This window comes from Perissodus microlepis, chromosome 7 (assembly GCF_051167445.1).
Source record: "Perissodus microlepis isolate ML-2025 ecotype Zambia chromosome 7, ASM5116744v1, whole genome shotgun sequence".
Classification (NCBI taxonomy): domain Eukaryota; kingdom Metazoa; phylum Chordata; class Actinopteri; order Cichliformes; family Cichlidae; genus Perissodus; species Perissodus microlepis.
Genome location: NC_140467.1, coordinates 1,672,498 through 1,689,663, shown reverse-complemented (window position 1 = coordinate 1,689,663; position 17,166 = coordinate 1,672,498). Strand labels below are relative to the sequence as shown.

At 42.1% G+C, this 17,166-nt stretch overlaps 1 long non-coding RNA gene across 1 annotated transcript in view; it reads left to right on the top strand.

Annotated features, from left to right (window-relative positions):
* The first annotated feature begins 4,487 nt into the window (after window positions 1-4,487).
* LOC146382255 (uncharacterized) overlaps window positions 4,488-17,166 on the top strand; it is a 114,673-nt gene continuing 101,994 nt past the window's right edge. The window contains exon 1 of the long non-coding RNA XR_014800634.1: window positions 4,488-4,610. This is a non-coding gene — a long non-coding RNA (uncharacterized LOC146382255). The remainder of the gene's footprint in view (window positions 4,611-17,166) is intronic.

Genomic DNA, 17,166 nt, shown 5'->3' with positions numbered 1-17,166 from the left:
CTACAGGAAGAAGGTTCTGTGTCCAAAGCAGCTGGGAAGCTTCTGCGTGGCGTTAGCATGTGCACTCCCTGTGTATGTTTAGATGCTCAGGGTTTCTCCTGAAGTCCAAAGACATGCATGTTAATTATAAAATGTTGAGGCATGAATGTAGGCTCTGGGCTCTAACTGCCAGCAAAACAGCAGTCAAGGAAAAGCACACATTTTGCAGAATGTCATTTTTTTTAATGGTCATAATATTTCATATGCAAAGGTTATTGTCGTGGGACTCAAGCTCATCTATGGATTTACTGCCTCAGGATTCAGCACATTCAACCAGTCTGTGAAAGTAATATATGGTGAAGATAATGAAGGAATAGAAGCGATAGTTTACAGGGAGTGCAGAATTATTAGGCAAGTTGTATTTTTGAGGAATAATTTTATTATTGAACAACAACCATGTTCTCAATGAACCCAAAAAACTCATTAATATCAAAGCTGAATGTTTTTGGAAGTAGTTTTTAGTTTGTTTTTAGTTTTAGCTATTTTAGGGGGATATCTGTGTGTGCAGGTGACTATTACTGTGCATAATTATTAGGCAACTTAACAAAAAACAAATATATACCCATTTCAATTATTTATTTTTACCAGTGAAACCAATATAACATCTCCACATTCACAAATATACATTTCTGACATTCAAAAACAAAACAAAAACAAATCAGCGACCAATATAGCCACCTTTCTTTGCAAGGACACTCAAAAGCCTGCCATCCATGGATTCTGTCAGTGTTTTGATCTGTTCACCATCAACATTGCGTGCAGCAGCAACCACAGCCTCCCAGACACTGTTCAGAGAGGTGTACTGTTTTCCCTCCTTGTAAATCTCACATTTGATGATGGACCACAGGTTCTCAATGGGGTTCAGATCAGGTGAACAAGGAGGCCATGTCATTAGTTTTTCTTCTTTTATACCCTTTCTTGCCAGCCACGCTGTGGAGTACTTGGACGCGTGTGATGGAGCATTGTCCTGCATGAAAATCATGTTTTTCTTGAAGGATGCAGACTTCTTCCTGTACCACTGCTTGAAGAAGGTGTCTTCCAGAAACTGGCAGTAGGACTGGGAGTTGAGCTTGACTCCATCCTCAACCCGAAAAGGCCCCACAAGCTCATCTTTGATGATACCAGCCCAAACCAGTACTCCACCTCCACCTTGCTGGCGTCTGAGTCGGACTGGAGCTCTCTGCCCTTTACCAATCCAGCCACGGGCCCATCCATCTGGCCCATCAAGACTCACTCTCATTTCATCAGTCCATAAAACCTTAGAAAAATCAGTCTTGAGATATTTCTTGGCCCAGTCTTGACGTTTCAGCTTGTGTGTCTTGTTCAGTGGTGGTCGTCTTTCAGCCTTTCTTACCTTGGCCATGTCTCTGAGTATTGCACACCTTGTGCTTTTGGGCACTCCAGTGATGTTGCAGCTCTGAAATATGGCCAAACTGGTGGCAAGTGGCATCTTGGCAGCTGCACGCTTGACTTTTCTCAGTTCATGGGCAGTTATTTTGCGCCTTGGTTTTTCCACACGCTTCTTGCGACCCTGTTGACTATTTTGAATGAAACGCTTGATTGTTCGATGATCACGCTTCAGAAGCTTTGCAATTTTGAGACTGCTGCATCCCTCTGCAAGATATCTCACTATTTTTGACTTTTCTGAGCCTGTCAAGTCCTTCTTTTGACCCATTTTGCCAAAGGAAAGGAAGTTGCCTAATAATTATGCACACCTGATATAGGGTGTTGATGTCATTAGACCACACCCCTTCTCATTACAGAGATGCACATCACCTAATATGCTTAATTGGTAGTAGGCTTTCGAGCCTATACAGCTTGGAGTAAGACAACATGCATGAAGATGATGTGGACAAAATACTCATTTGCCTAATAATTCTGCACTCCCTGTAGTTTAGTTTAGTTTAGTTTAGTTTAGTGGTCAAAATATTCAGTTTAGTAATACAAAATATGTATTTTGTGTACTTTGAAATCATCGCTTCGTGATTTTATCCTAGCAGAAAAATGTTGTCGTGATAAACAGTTTACTTCCAACAGCGCAAACTTTTTTAGATGACAGACAATTTTATCAGTTTTACTGATCATTTCAAAAGAAATTCTAGTAAATTGCACAACTCGAACCTAAGATGACGCAGTTCTCTTATTACTGTGGCTGCGCTTAGCATCTTATCTTGTAAGCTAATGAAATATTTGTTTGTGATACACAGTTGGTGCACAAGCAGCAGGACGTTGATGGCAGTGCCATAAGGTTCAAACCATGAAAATAACAGAAACGTTGCCACGATACTCTTATTTTTATTTCTCTGTTTGAATGAACAAGCACTTTTTAACCCTCTGTAGAATGCTGTTGCCTTCAGGGAACACACAGCGTGTCTGGTTATTGCACTGTTCCTTAAATATTTTATTTGCCCATATATGGCTGGTAAATTGTGAATGGACTGGTTCTTTCTCTGGCCCTTTTCTACTCTACCTTAGCAATCAAAGCACTTTAACAACTTGCCTTATTCACCGGAGCAACAGCACCAACAACATGTGTAATTAAATACACACAGGGAAGATCGCTATTCAGTAAAATGCATGTTTGACCTTTGACCTAAGGGTTGGACAGTCCTGTCCAGAACCACATCTGCATGGGACACATCCATTTTCTTCACCTTATCAAGTTCAGAGTCACGGCCAACTTTATTTTTAAATCTGCTTAAGTGGAAAAACTATTTTTAAAAATATACAGGCATATGCATGAACATGTGAAATGTATCTGAAGTGTATTTGTTTGTAAAATCATTAATTTCATTTATTTCCTAAAATAACATTTTTGGTTCATTGCCTCGGGGCAACGTTTTCACTTTTGTCTACTTTTCTTAGGGCAGTAACACTAAAGCAGTGCTTCTAAACGCTGCCCCCTGCAACTACTTGTTTTGGGTTTTTAGGTGCATCACACATGTAATAAATCACTTGTGAGGCTGTAATGTAAATAACTTATCTAAGAGTCTATGGTACATGACCCGGTCCATGATCCCCTCAATGCCATGAAGCTATCCTGCACCCTTTTCCTGTTTCCACCTCCATACTCTGGAGATGGTGTCATTTGGCCATGTACAGCCTTCCTCTTCCTCCAAACATGGCAGGTAGAGCTTGATTTTGTTTTCATGTGACCACAGCACTTTGTCCCAGTCATGCTTTGAATGATTAGATGCTCATTTATAAACTTAAGACGGGCCGGTACATGTGCCTTTTAGAGCAGATGGGCCTTGGGGCTGCCATTACAGCGCAGTGTGTTATCAATGGTGTTTTTGGTGACTGCAGTCCCAGCTGCCTGCAGATCAATAGCAAGCTCCTCCATGAAGTTTTGGGCTAATCCACCACTATTCTCATGATCATCATCGCTTCATGCAGCAAGAAATGAAAGGAGCTCCAGACTGAGAGTGACTGATGGTTCATTTATATTTCTTGCAACAAAGTAGTAAAGGCACCAGTAGTTGTCACCTTGTCACCGAGCTTCTTTCCTATGGCTTTGTAGCCCATTCCAGCCTTGTGCAAGTCTGACCTCCTTTGACAGCTCTTTGGTGTTGCCCATGGTGGCTGAAATGAAGGTTGGAATGGAAGATACTGATTCTGAGCACAGTAAATAAATGCATAACTGTCATGTAAATTTTTTTCTGGATTTTTGATATTCTGTCTCTCTCCATTAAAATAAAAACTACCATAATTAAAATAAATAAATAAATATTCATAATAAATACGTACATTTAATACCACACAAGGGTCGTCAATATCAACGGCTTAAAGAACTGAAGTGTGTATGTTCATATTTGTGAGCCTGGTTCTGTCGGAGATTTCTTCCTGTTAAAAGGGAGTTTTTCCTTCCCGCTGTCGCCAAAGTGCTGCTCATAGGGCAGGGGTGTCGAACTCCAGGCCTCAAGGGCCGGTGTCCTGCAGGTTTTAGATCTCACCCTGGGTCAACACACCTGAAACAAATGATTAGTTCATTACCAGGCCTCTGGAGAACTTCAAAACATGTTGAGGAGGTAATTTAGCCATTTAAATCAGCTGTGTTGGATCAAGGACACATCAAAAACCTGCAGGACACCGGCCCTCCAGGCCTGGAGTTCGACACCTGTGTCATAGGGGGTCATATGATTGTTGGGTGTTTCTCTGTATCTATTATTGTAGGTCTACCTTACAATATAAAGCACATTGTGGCGACTGTTGTTGTGATTTGGCGCTGTGTAAATACAACTGAACTGAAATTAAAGCAAATGTAAGTGGGCAATCTGCTGCGATCGCCTCCACGTTTCATATTAAACTTCACGTTTACAGCGTAGTGTTCTCGTTCGCCTCCTTGCCTGTGTTACATGAATGCAGCGAGTCCGGGAAACAAGTTTGACACTCGGCCCGGTGACCGAGGTTTGGGGCGTTGACTAAACTTTACTCGGACCAATCAGAGTGTCGGAGTTCACGGTGAAACTTTGTAAACAACTTCTACACGCTGGTTTAAAGCTCGTCCGCCGTATTTACTACGAAACAGCGCGGGGGTGCTGCAGCCGAGAGACTCAAACGACCCAAAACAGGTGAGACGCAGTTATGTGTGTTGCACGCTCGCTGTTTTTGTCTCCATTCTGTGTTTGTGTCTCGCGCACCGTGCGCGCGCCCCCACCGTTTGTATGCGTGCTGTCGTTACTCATAGTAGAGTGGGTGCAAAAACAGCTGTCATTTAACGCGACAAGTGGAGGAGAAATGCGCGCTGGGCGTTTGGAGACAGTCCAGAAAGACCAAATGTAACCGTTTTATGTGGACTCGTCGCCAGAGGTTGCCTCAATGTATCGAATGACGTCGCCACTATATGGTGAATTCCAGTCCTGAGTAGGAAACAGCTTGTAGCTGCTGCACGTCTCCATTGGATCGTTTCGGTGTAGTTTGAGCAAAGTGTGTCTGTTGCATCACCTAAAAGCATGATTAGCGAGACTTTTCATCAGTCGGTGGGATTTGAATTCAATTTTAGAGATTTCCTTAAAGAAGAGTGGGTCACTCTTGCTTCCCCTCTTCCTGTCGACATGTATGTGTATGAGGCAGAGAGAGCGCTTGGTCCTGGCCGTTTAAATTGAACAATCCTTGATTTCTCGGAGTAATTTCAACGAGCAGGCTAATGATGGAGCACACTTCTGTAAAAATCACTCAGCATTTGCCCGCTGCCTGAGTGAGACAGACCTGTTATTAGGCTGCTTCACAGCCTGTGAATGCGTCAGGTTGCTATAAGAGCAGGTATCAGGAGCTGCTTACTCAAAGCCTGCCTCAACTGTTTGAGAGGAAATTTGACTCTGCAGGACACGAGAAAGGAGTCACGCTGAGAAATGTTGAAAAAGCTCCTTATAATGTATGAAAAACCATAAAGCAGAGTCACGAGTCAAGTTACACCTGTTTCTCTAATTTCATTTAAATATGCGATTTTCTGCGTGTGTTTCACACTAAACTCGGGAATTTACAGACTCCAAGTTTAAACTCCGTTCTTGATCTGCGAGCTCCAGTGGCGATAAGGAGTACTGCCTGCTGTGTTACTGTTAAGTGTGAACAGCCTGCTGTAGACTGCAGGAGACTTGGTTCAGAGCGGATGTGGGCACAGCTTTCGTTGTGGAACATCAACATCTGCATGCTCTGTGTTCCCTCAGCACGCCCACTGCAGCGAAGGAGGAGCCGAGACAGAAGGGGGAGGGAAAAGTTTCCTGTCAGAATGGCTGAGAAAGTGAATCAGGTTAAGTTTTGGCAGGCAGTCAGACCTGGGGGGGGGGGGGGCTTCAATTTTTGGCTATTTCCGCTGTAACTTCTCTGGAAATGTGACGCATTTCATTTTGTGGTCTGTGAAGTTGATTTCTTGATGTTATCATGCTCATTCTTAGTACGTTTCTGTTTTGAAGAAGTTCATCTCAGCTGTCTCCTAACAGCCTCCAGTAAAAGCTTAACAGTTGCTGCATTTACTTGTCTGCATGCGTCCTTTGGCTCTTTTTACGGGCAGTTGTTTTTCACAATTCTTTTCCATATAATGAAGACTGTCCAAATATGCAGTTTCCCAACGTTAATTTGGAAAATTTCCAAATGCTGCCACCAGTTTCCAAAGAAAATGTGCAACTAATAAAGGCATTATTTTACTCTTTAAAGTTACACAAGAAAATCAGCCCACATGTGTTAGTTTGATTGTTGTCGTCTGGCTGCCTCAGTTCACACAAGCTGTGTGCGACTGTCAGCTACCTGTTACCACTGAAACTGATTCGGTCGATCTCAGGGAAATTCTGTGAAATTACCCATCATCTTATCTGGCCCTCAAACAGAATCAAATAATTTAAGGTGAGAAATGATCCCCGCAGTTTCACAATTGCATCGCTCTGTTTCTAACGTTTTTAGAGCGAGCAGGCCGTGTCATCACGTAAAAACTCCACCTATGTCACAGTTTGTTCTGTTTTGCACGTGACGTATCAGCTGCCAGTAAGTGTGTGGGTTTTATAACAGCTGGACTCACAAGGCGCAGTGTGGTTTTGTTGCATTTGCATGTCAGTTAAAAACAGAAATACTCTGAGGAAATAAGAGTTTGTTTGTTTTTTACGTTTGATAGCATACACCTAACCCTAACATTTGATTTCTAATAAAAGCTTTATCGCTGTTGGAGTGCCCTTAAAAACTATTGTTGCTCATAACCTCAAGCAGCGGTGAGACCGTTGAAGGGGAAATGAGAATTGTTTGTTTTCAGGTTGGGCTGTTAACCACCCCTGACAGTACATGAAGCACGCTGACGTCATCGTTTCCCATCACAGCACCTAAACACAAACAAATGTCAGCTGTGACTTACAGACCGCAGTGTTTTGGTGGTTAGATTGCTTTGAATACACAGTGTGCCGACCCCCAACGTAGGTTAGACGAAGATAACAATCGTACGTGTTGACTCGGTGCCGATGTTACATATAGAGAAGAAAAAAGAGGCAACACAAACACAAAGGGTAAAAGAATAATAGGGAACCATATAATAACATTCTGCATTATTTATCAGTTATTTTTGTCTAGTTAACAACAGTGAGTGTGAGCGACGAAGAAGCTGCTTCCTGCAAAATACTGTTGTGGTGATACGCATCAGGAATTAAGTTGTTGACGTCATTTTGGAGTTTCACCTTGAGTAAAAAGTTGCTCTTCTGGGAAGTCACTGTCATGGTTCTTGTAATATCACAGATGATGTTGATATCAGCTGCTTTGGTAAAGCGGCTGATCTCCTGTGTGTATTTCTCAGAAAACAGTACTTTGCCAAACTAAACGGCTTGTTGGTGTTTCGTGATGCTGCTCTCACATCGAGCAGCATCACGTGAGAAACAAAGACGAGTAGAAATGACGAGTCGGTGTGAGAAGAAGTTTCTTTAAGCGAAGACTGCTGGCATGTTTTCAGTGGAGCAGGAGGAGGAAGAGGAGGCAGAGCGCGGTTGGATTTGTGTTTTCCGATGTGTCCACTGCACAACTGGACTGGGATCTCTGAGCTTTAACATCTGCTCTGCAGGAAAGAACATCTCGCTGATGCTGATTATTCCAGCTCACATCCTGTAGGGATGCAGTTACATGAGTTACACTTTAAAGCGTTCACGCCAAATGAACTGTTGACTTGTTTATGTTGCTGTCATTTTCTGCTCCGTGGGTAGTTTTGGCTGTCAATGAAACATCTTGGTTTTGTTTGTTTATTTGGTTTTTGTTTGTTTGTTTCTACACCTTAAAGTGGCAACATCACAAAAAACCCATTTATACTTGTGTTAAGGGTTTATTTATTGATGTCTAATTAAACTGCTGTTGCAATAATACTGGTGTGTTTTACTCGTTAAAAGGGGAACACGAAGTACAGCTTGGGCTATTAATAAACCTCAATGCAGTGCAGCTTTCTGCTGCATGTTTTTAGACACTGTATTTGTTTGCTGTACTTCACAGCTGTGCATTATTGATGCACAATCTTTGTCTTTGCCTTATTTCTAAGGTCACTACAGCTGTTGTAGGGTGTGTCTTGTTGTTTGATAGGTATGTCAGCTGCTGACATTGCAATGTTTTGGTGTTGCAAACTCCCCTGAGAGTCTACGTCAAGACATGTCGGTGCATTTCCCAGAGGTACGCTTTTTTTTTTTTTTTTTTTTTTTTAAGCAGCACAGTGTGCCACTTTGCTCAAATGGGGCTTTTTTTTCTTCTGTGAAGATGAGTTTGCATCTTCACATCCGGTGCGGTACATATAAAAAAAGCAATGTTAAATCAAACTAAATGAAGTGGTCTGTGAAAAACAAAGAACAGGAGTTGGTATTGTAAAGGGAAAAAAGGAGAAAGTTATTTATGTCTTACATTAAAAAAAAATCAAGGGTAGAAATGACTGATGTCTTCTGGTATGAGTAATGTTTTGTCATGTGTATCTCATAGAAAGAGCAGATTTCAGTTGCCTGTGCGATATTTCACTCATGCTTTATGATCATCTTTGAGTGTGGGAACAGTTGTTACTTTCAATCTGATTGCTGAAAAAGCCGTGTTAGACGAAGCTTCTCATCTGAGCTCTTTGCATTTTTATTCTTCATCCAGTTGTTTACTGACTTTGTTGAAAGAGCGTAATTAATGCAGCAACTACAGGCTTTTTCACATTTGTTCATAAGTGGTCCAACTCCGACCTCTAGTGGTGTCAAAGTTACCCACATGCAACATTTACATGACGCAATGAGATACAGGTGTATGGAACGCCAGGACTGCCATAATGAATTAATTAAATACATCATTAAATAATTAATTAAATGTGGCAATAATTAATTTATTAAAATGGGAAATAATGATTTTTTTTTTTTTACAAATTTCATTAATTAATTATTGACACATTTAAATATTTATTTAATGGTGTATTTAATTAATTCATTTTGGCACAGTTGAGTCCTTCAGGTCTCACCATGAAATAATTTTATCTGTCAGCCTCACCCATCAAACTCAGGGGGCGGGGTTAACGCTGATCGAGTCAAAACCATTGCTTTGGCCTGGTGGCCATTGTTTTTAGCACACAACAACCGGCATGTGGAAACTAACAGAACTGAACTTTGAAAAACCTGTTTGTGTGTCACCAAATACCGTTTTAATATTTTTTTAGCCGAGAATGTAGCGGTTTAATCTTCAGATGTCTGGTCGGTTTGTCAAGATACAGCCTCTTTGCAAAAGTGCTTCGATGATTTCGGAGATGTCTGCCCAGTCTCACGGCAAAGCGTGGGACAGACCCGCTCGCCTCGCAAGCAATCGAGCTGTTATTACCACCGACAAAGCGCAGGCCTGGTACACAGCTGTAATAACCCCCGCTGACACTGACTTCTTTTACTGAGGTTATATTTATCAGGGTTTTATTTCCTGATGTTCTTGTGTGTCCTACGTGTTTCAGTATAATTCTGAATTATAACTAACATTAAAAACATGTTTAAGGAGGAGAGAGAGCAAATAAATTCGATTAACAGCTGATCTTTGGGTTTTTGTTCAGTAATCAGCGTGACCTGCGTATAAACGCATAAAAGAGATAATGTTGGTGTTTCCGTCATGTAGTAACTGCTGGCTTTAACTGTGCAAAGGTTGTTCGACACTATGACGCACATACAGACTTCATGATGTTCGGCTAATATTTTTATTGTGAATATTAATCATGAGGGTAAACGGACCTGTACACCACGGAGCGAGGTCAGCATGTCCACGATATCCTCAGCTCCATGAGTTAACACAGAGTTTCCCAGCTGACTAATCTAACGGTCATCTACGAATATGTCACGGCTCATATCTATATAATTTGACAGAAAATCATCCTTATTACTGCCAACTATTCCAGAGACGTGAACATCTACAGCATAAAGAACACAAAAATATAGCAGTCTAACGCAACACTGTAACACAGATGAACCGTCAGTTTGTCGCAGATCAAAGTGGAATGAAAGTGATTGGTTGAACAGGTGTTTGTGATCTGTGTTTTCTGCATTTTCATCAGTGTAAGAGACTCAGCAGCAGATTAGAATAACAGTTATACATTTAATAAATTACCAAATGAATACACGCAAGAAACGAGCAAACCTGTTCCGACAGTTTGAGTTTGTATCCCCTCAGCTGCAGACTCGCTGCTGTTTAAATGTTTGAGAGGAAGATTAAAGCAAACGTCAAACATAGACTCAGTCTGCCTTCACATTTGATATGAGGCCAGCACGTACAGGGGCTGTGTCCTGTCTTAAGATCATACATGTAAAATTGTTGTCTGACCTGCGTCGATCCAGCCGCTCAGAGTCCGTGTTACCATGGCTACTGCATAAGCAGCTGTAATTTAAAGAGCTGGCACAACAGAAACCTACCGGGAGCATGGGTGTTTATGTTTTTCATTGCAAAAGAACTGTCTGACTGTCTGAATGGTTAACTGAAGTTAACTTGGATAAATTATAGTTAAGGAGTATCACAGATAGCTGTGTGACTGTTCACCACTACACTGAGATAAGCAGGCTATTACTGAAATACACGTGCGATATCATAAACTAGGATATAAATAGGGAGGTCCTACTAACATGTTTAGTTTTAAAGGACACCTTCCTGTCTTTAGTCTCCTTCATGAGCAGTATTAGTTTAATTCTAACATCCAGAAGTCTGCACCATGTGTTTCATAGTTTGTAACAAGCTTTTGACAGGTAAACATAACTTGACCGAAAAAGCAAAAAAAAAAAAAAAAAAAAAAATCACACAAATCATGTGTTAACCTCATTTATTTTTAGTTAAGTAAACTCTAAAAATTCTAACAGACAGCTGGTGCTTAGAATACAGTTGAATAACTATTAAAAAACAGATGATATAATATTTCTGTCCAGGTTGCAGACTTCATGATGAACACGCTGTTGCAAACCCTGCTCCTCTCGGTGGAAATGCGCCTTCTCTTTCCTCTTTGTATAAAACATTTTAAAAGTCAGTTTAATCTCAAAATTCACTGTTAAATCCAAAACACACCAGATAAAGAAAAGCGAATAGTTCAGTCTAACACATGTGAACCATTAAAGGTCTGTAAAACTGTGCAGTTATGAAACGTAACTTTAACCTCAGCCAAACCGATTTGCTCAGTTGTAAATAAAACAGCGAAGTAAACGTGACCAGACAGACAGAACCTGAGTGAATGAAGTCCAGCGTTTAACCACTGAGAGTTAAAACTCAGCTGAGGTTTCAAAGCTGTGTGCCGGTGATTGGACATCAGCCGCTGATAAAGCTGGTTGGCCTATAAAGTGCTCTGTAGGGAAATGAGCTCCAGCAGCTCTGCGCTCGGGGAAAAACTATATTTACTTATCTTGTGCAGAAAAATGCGCCGACATTGTGTTATATCGAGCACAGTTAAACTGTGACTATCACCAGGTAACGTGGGCGTGTTTCTTGAATTAGCAGCAGGTGTTAAACAGCTGACAGGTGAGGAGGAGGAGGATGCATGCAGGTAAACTGAGGGCCTGTTGAGCTGATCGCTGGTGTCGTGAGAAACACGTCAGCTCGTTCTTTATGTTACAGAAGCACAGAGACACAAGACCAGGCGGAAAGAGACGATCGTTCGGTGCAAATGAGCTGGAACACCGGGGCTGTGAGCTCGGTGCTCTCTGTCTGTTAGCAGAGCGAGTGACATCTCTGAAAACATCTGAGCACTTTTGCAAACATGTTCTATGTTGACAACCTGACCAGACATGAAGATTACGCCACTACATTCGCAGCTAAAACACTGTTATTTATGTAATTAATTATTTCCAATTTTAATTAATTATTGATACATTTAATTAATTATTTAATGGTGTATTTAATTAATTCATTATGGCAGTCCTGGCGTTCCATATGTGACACACCGTTACTTAGTGCAGTTGTAATGTGCGTTTAGGAACTGGCGTCACAGCAGTCTGGCTGCACGCAGAGGGTGTCGTTATGCGCACAACAGCTTTCTAAATTACAAATATCAATTATTCTGACATTTAAAGGTTGGATTTCAAGCACTTATTTAACCTCAAGTACTTCTCAAGAATGTGAAATCGCCGCTAACAACACCTGCAATTATTTTTATACTGAGCAATTATTTCATGTATTGAATTATTAGCAATTACACGGCACTGCTGGTCGTGGTTTTTGTTTTTTGTAATGTTATTTTATTTATGGAAAAATTAACCTGCCTTTAATTGTACACTTATTAACATGTACTTAACTTTAAAATACTACATATAGTTAGTATATTTAACTAATGTCAAGCAAACATTTTCAAATGTGATTCCTATTGTAGAGTAAAATATCTCCCAGCCTTCTGCTTTAATGGGTTAAATACAGAGTGAAAAGAAAATGCAGTGAAGATTTTCTCCATTCAGTTTTGATCCACAGCGTTATGTGAAGTTCATTTTCTGAACGTTCAGATCCACATGCTGTACACGTAGGCTGTCAGCGCTAGATGTTCCCCCATAGTGCTCCAAGTAATCACGGCTGCTATTCTTATATTGTACCTCTAGATGGCAGAATAGTCATACTGATGTGCTTTAAAAATACACTCGTAAGAATCTCTACTCACTCCCTGAGACAGTGTTTTACATGACAGAGCATCAGTCAGCTTAAGTTATAGGATTCAAATTGAGATTTTATTGTTTTTAAACTGCAAAAAACACACAGAAAACCATTTGTATCACGTTTAGGGCTGCGTACTGTTTGGAATATCCACCTAGAAGTGCTTTAGTTGCTTGGCTCAGTTGTTGTAGTTACTCTGAGAAATCTAATATTTTTTTTAAAATGAAAAACACAAAGTGTGAGCCAGTCAGTCCGAACGAGTAAAATAAGTAGCCATTAAGAACCGAAGAATCAATTAAGAATCAATAAAGTCTAAGATGCAGAAAAAATAAGTAAACAATAATAAATGTGTAATAAATATTAATAAATGTGTAGTGATCTTATCTAGTTAAACTAATCCTCACAATAGACATTGATCACTCACTTCCTGGACTTTCCTGGATTTTTTTTATTTTTTTTGAATTTTCATTATCCATCCATCCACCCATCCACCCATCCATCCACCCATCCATCCACCCATCCACCCATCCATCCATCCAGGATGGATCCAGGAGGTGACCAAGACTGCCACAGATCCCAAAAGTGAATCCAAAGTCCCATCATGTTGAGTGCAGCAGCCGGCTAACACAGCATTAACAACAGAATTCAGCATGTTAGGGATGTGAAAAGGTGCAACTGAGGGCAGACAAATAACTAACGAGCTCGCTCCGTCTGTAGAAGTCGAGCTACATGACCTTCTGTTGGCCCTGTGATCCCAAAGCCTGACCTCAAGTTGGAAGTTTATACTAGAAGGAAACCAATCTGGACGACGTTCCGCATAGAGGATGGATGTGGATTAGAGGAGAATGTTCTGTGTGTGGAGGGGGGACGGGGGGTCTGCTTGTTCGGGAGAAAGATGGAGAGCATGACACAGAGAGAGAGAAGTGATTAGAGACAGAGAGGCCTATTCAGAGTACTGATATTCTGTAGGAAGGATGTAGTATTTTATATCTCCACACAGGGTGAAACCCCCACGGTGAAAAGAACTGAGCCATATTGTTGCCTCGTGTTATTCCTTCATTCTGAACCTCCTTGTGTAATGCGTTAGATGGCTCAGGGTGATGGGAGTCATTTAAAGGTTAGTGGCTGCGTGGATGTGTGTGTTAACATTTTTGTGGTATATTTTAATTTAAAGAAAACTTCCCTTGATGAAGACTTCCCAGTCAAAGGTGTGCTTTGTGAAATTCTGGCAACAACGAGGATGGACTCCGGTATGAACTGTGGAATCAGGACTGTGTCGATCGCATGCATCGCTTTATGTTCAGCTTACATCTGTGACGCACACTCATCGCTGCACGTGCAAGGTCGGTCCAGTAGGTGGGCTTACAGTATGGAAAACAAGCTGAAGTTCCCAGGCTTCAGTGTTTTGCTGGACTAGCTGAGGAGGCCTCTTACTTGGCTCAGTCCACCTTCGGGTCCCTCCTGGCTCCGGCCTCTGGAGATTTAGACATTGTGGGTTATTTTTAACCTCTTGGCCAAGCTTTAAACTGTGAGGGGAATAATCGGTGTCTAAAAAAAAACGGGAACGTGTCCATCAGCTTTTCTTTTGTTTAGTACAGCAGATGTGCCTGTATAGTGCAGTGGTTAACACATTCCCATGACAAGGGTAAGGTCACTGGTTTAATGGCTGGAGACATCAGGAAGGGCATCGGGCTCTGTGCAGTCAACAATGCAACACTGACCCCTTGTGACAAAGGAGCAGCTTTTTACAACAGATACTTGCTGTATGACCTGTAGTTGTCTTTACATGTACGTAACAACAAGTATGAAGAAATCTATCATAGGAATTGCTATAAATGTGGCAACACAATCTAAAGCAATGCTGGAATATCAAATGAGCTCAGCACAACAACCCAGTTGTGCAGTGTGTTGTCCTTCTATGTGGGGGGCCAATTTGAACCTTTTTGACAGACCTCACAGTATTGAAGAAATTGCCCTTTCTCCTTGGGGGCAGTTGGTCTTTCCTCCTCCTAACTTGTCACATGAAGATAAATGACTTAATTTGCAAAGGCATGTGGCCCTAATCTGCTTAATTAGAACAAATAAATCCACCAGATTGGTTAAAGGTCATGGCAGAATTTACACAAACTGGCGTATCAGATCAATCTAGCTGATTAATTGTCGGTTGTTTGCCTGCTGTGCCTTTGTCGGTGAAGTCGGTGGTTTGTTGGACGCTGATCTTGTTCTGTGCGTGCGAGTTTGTGGCCCTGTGTTTGTTTAAGTGTCATCGGCAATAGATTTGATCACCCACGTCTGAGCTGTTTGTGGCTTTGTCTCCACGTGTGAAACCATTAATGAGACAGTGATAATATTACACTTTACATTCCATCCAGGAGTTTGAAACTTGAGCTGCTAAATCTACTAATCAGTTGTGCTGTGTTATTATAGAAAAGGATTGTTTGCTGTTACTTTAATAGAGTTACGACTGCATTTGTTGCTCAATGCCAGCTAAACCCAGGCTCCGCAGTCTGGGCTGAATAAGCTGTTATGACAAAGATTTAATGGGAAACATTTGTTTGAATGCTAAAAATTTGGGATTTTTACAGATAAAGTCTTTCGCCAGATTTTGCATTACAGCATATACGGTTTCCGAGTGCTGTTATTGGTGTCACTGACGGTTCTGCCCATCTGCTCCCAAATGATCCAGCACATTAACCTGGTTGAGCAACAGTACCGCCCGGCCATTAGGTACCATCAGACTGCCGGTCGTCATGTTGGGCTGCGAAAGCAGGAACCAGAGCCTGCGCCTCACCGCGTTCTCCAGTCTAAACAGTCGCAGTCCCCTTCATGCTGTCTACTTCTACTAATTCTGGGACCAACTACAGAAAAGTTGGGCAGAGGTCAGCAAAGCTTTGTGCATCCTTGTGTCTGTGCATGTATGCATGGCGTATGAAGTCAAGAGTGAGGATAAGGAGAAACAGGAGCATGTGGTAGACACATTGGGGTAGTGGAGGGGGTACCCTAATAGGCCCCAGAAGTTCCCCAAGCAGCACCCAACACAGAGGAACAACTATGGCCTTTGTTGGTCACCCCGTGGATCTCGCACACAGTTAATATAGACTTTTCCCACTGACTCTGCCAAGAGTCTGAAGTCATTTAATGAAGTGGCGGCTGAGTTTAGAAGGAGCCAGTGTGCTCGCTGCTTGCACTGACAGAATGGAAAATGTCTGTGTTATGCAGCGAACAGCAAGTGACAAGAGGAGTGTGTTTTAATACCTCTCTCCCTCTCTCTCTCTGCACACACACACACACACACACACACACACACACACACACACACACACACACACACACACACAGATTAAGAAGACGTGCCTGCATGTGCACATTAAAGCCTCGTCAGCAGAGACACAGTGATTGTACATATTCGCACAGGGATACGTCGTCAGGTTTGTGATCGGCTGCGCTTCGGTCTAACGACATGAAAAGCTTCTCCTAAACTCTTAGCGTTCGGTCTCTGCTTAAACGTGTAGAGACTGAATGTGGTAAATAAAAATTGTCACGGCCTAAAGTGAGCACTTCTCGTATCGCTCGTATACTTGCCTAATTGTTTCACGGAGCCTTTGGAGCTATCTCATTGTTCGGGTCATCTATTATAGTTAAACCTCACCTTTCTCGCCCATTTTCACGGCTGTCTGTTTATCCACTCAGCTGTGAATGGACAGTATCTCTGTATGTATTTGGTCACACTTCTTTTCAACTCCCTGTCTTTTCATCTAGCTATGAGCAGATTGCAGTCTGTTTTGCTGTCCCATTGTGCAGCTGTCAGTTATTTCCAAACACTCAAGTGTCATTTGCCTCAGATTCCATCCCTTTCAATTCTCACTTCTTTTCTATGGCTCCACCAGCGTACATCTCATTGAGTGGGCATCAGCAGGCATATTCATTCTCCTCCATTTCTAAAAGCACATTGCTTTTTCATAGCAGCCATAAGCCTCCTTTTTAAATCCACAGACAATGTGTTTTTGTCCATCCTCCTCTATCCTTTTCAGGGGAGAGTGCAGGGATTCTCCCTCTTTCTCTCTTACTCTCTCTCGCTCTCTCTCTCTTTCCGAGGGCATCTGGGCGGACCCCGAGTACGGCGCTCCTCTTCGAGCTCGATTGTCTGTCTGTAATGAGCCGTGATGAAATATAACAGACTGAAATGTAATAATTCACGCGGGCCTCGATGAGGAGCACGTGGCTAGCCGTCGGCTCGGGCCGCGACGGCCTCCTCCTCGGCTCCCGCAACAATGCCGCGGTACTGCCAGCACCGCTCGCCCCGCTCTGGTCCAGTGATCTTGTTGTGCCGTTCTCTCGCCGTTGCCTCGCTTCTATTCAGAGTCACTTAACGTTGGAGGCTGTCTGTGATCACTGGCGTGCCAGTGCATCTCTTTGGGAAACAAGGCAAACTGTCTCCTTTGAATTCCTTCATTCTTTACTCCTCACCTCTCGCTTTATATGTTTGGGTTCTTGCCAGGCTTCTGACTCGCAGCTGAGTTTGTGGAGGAGGCCTAAAAGCATCGGCCCCTCGATGCCGCCTGA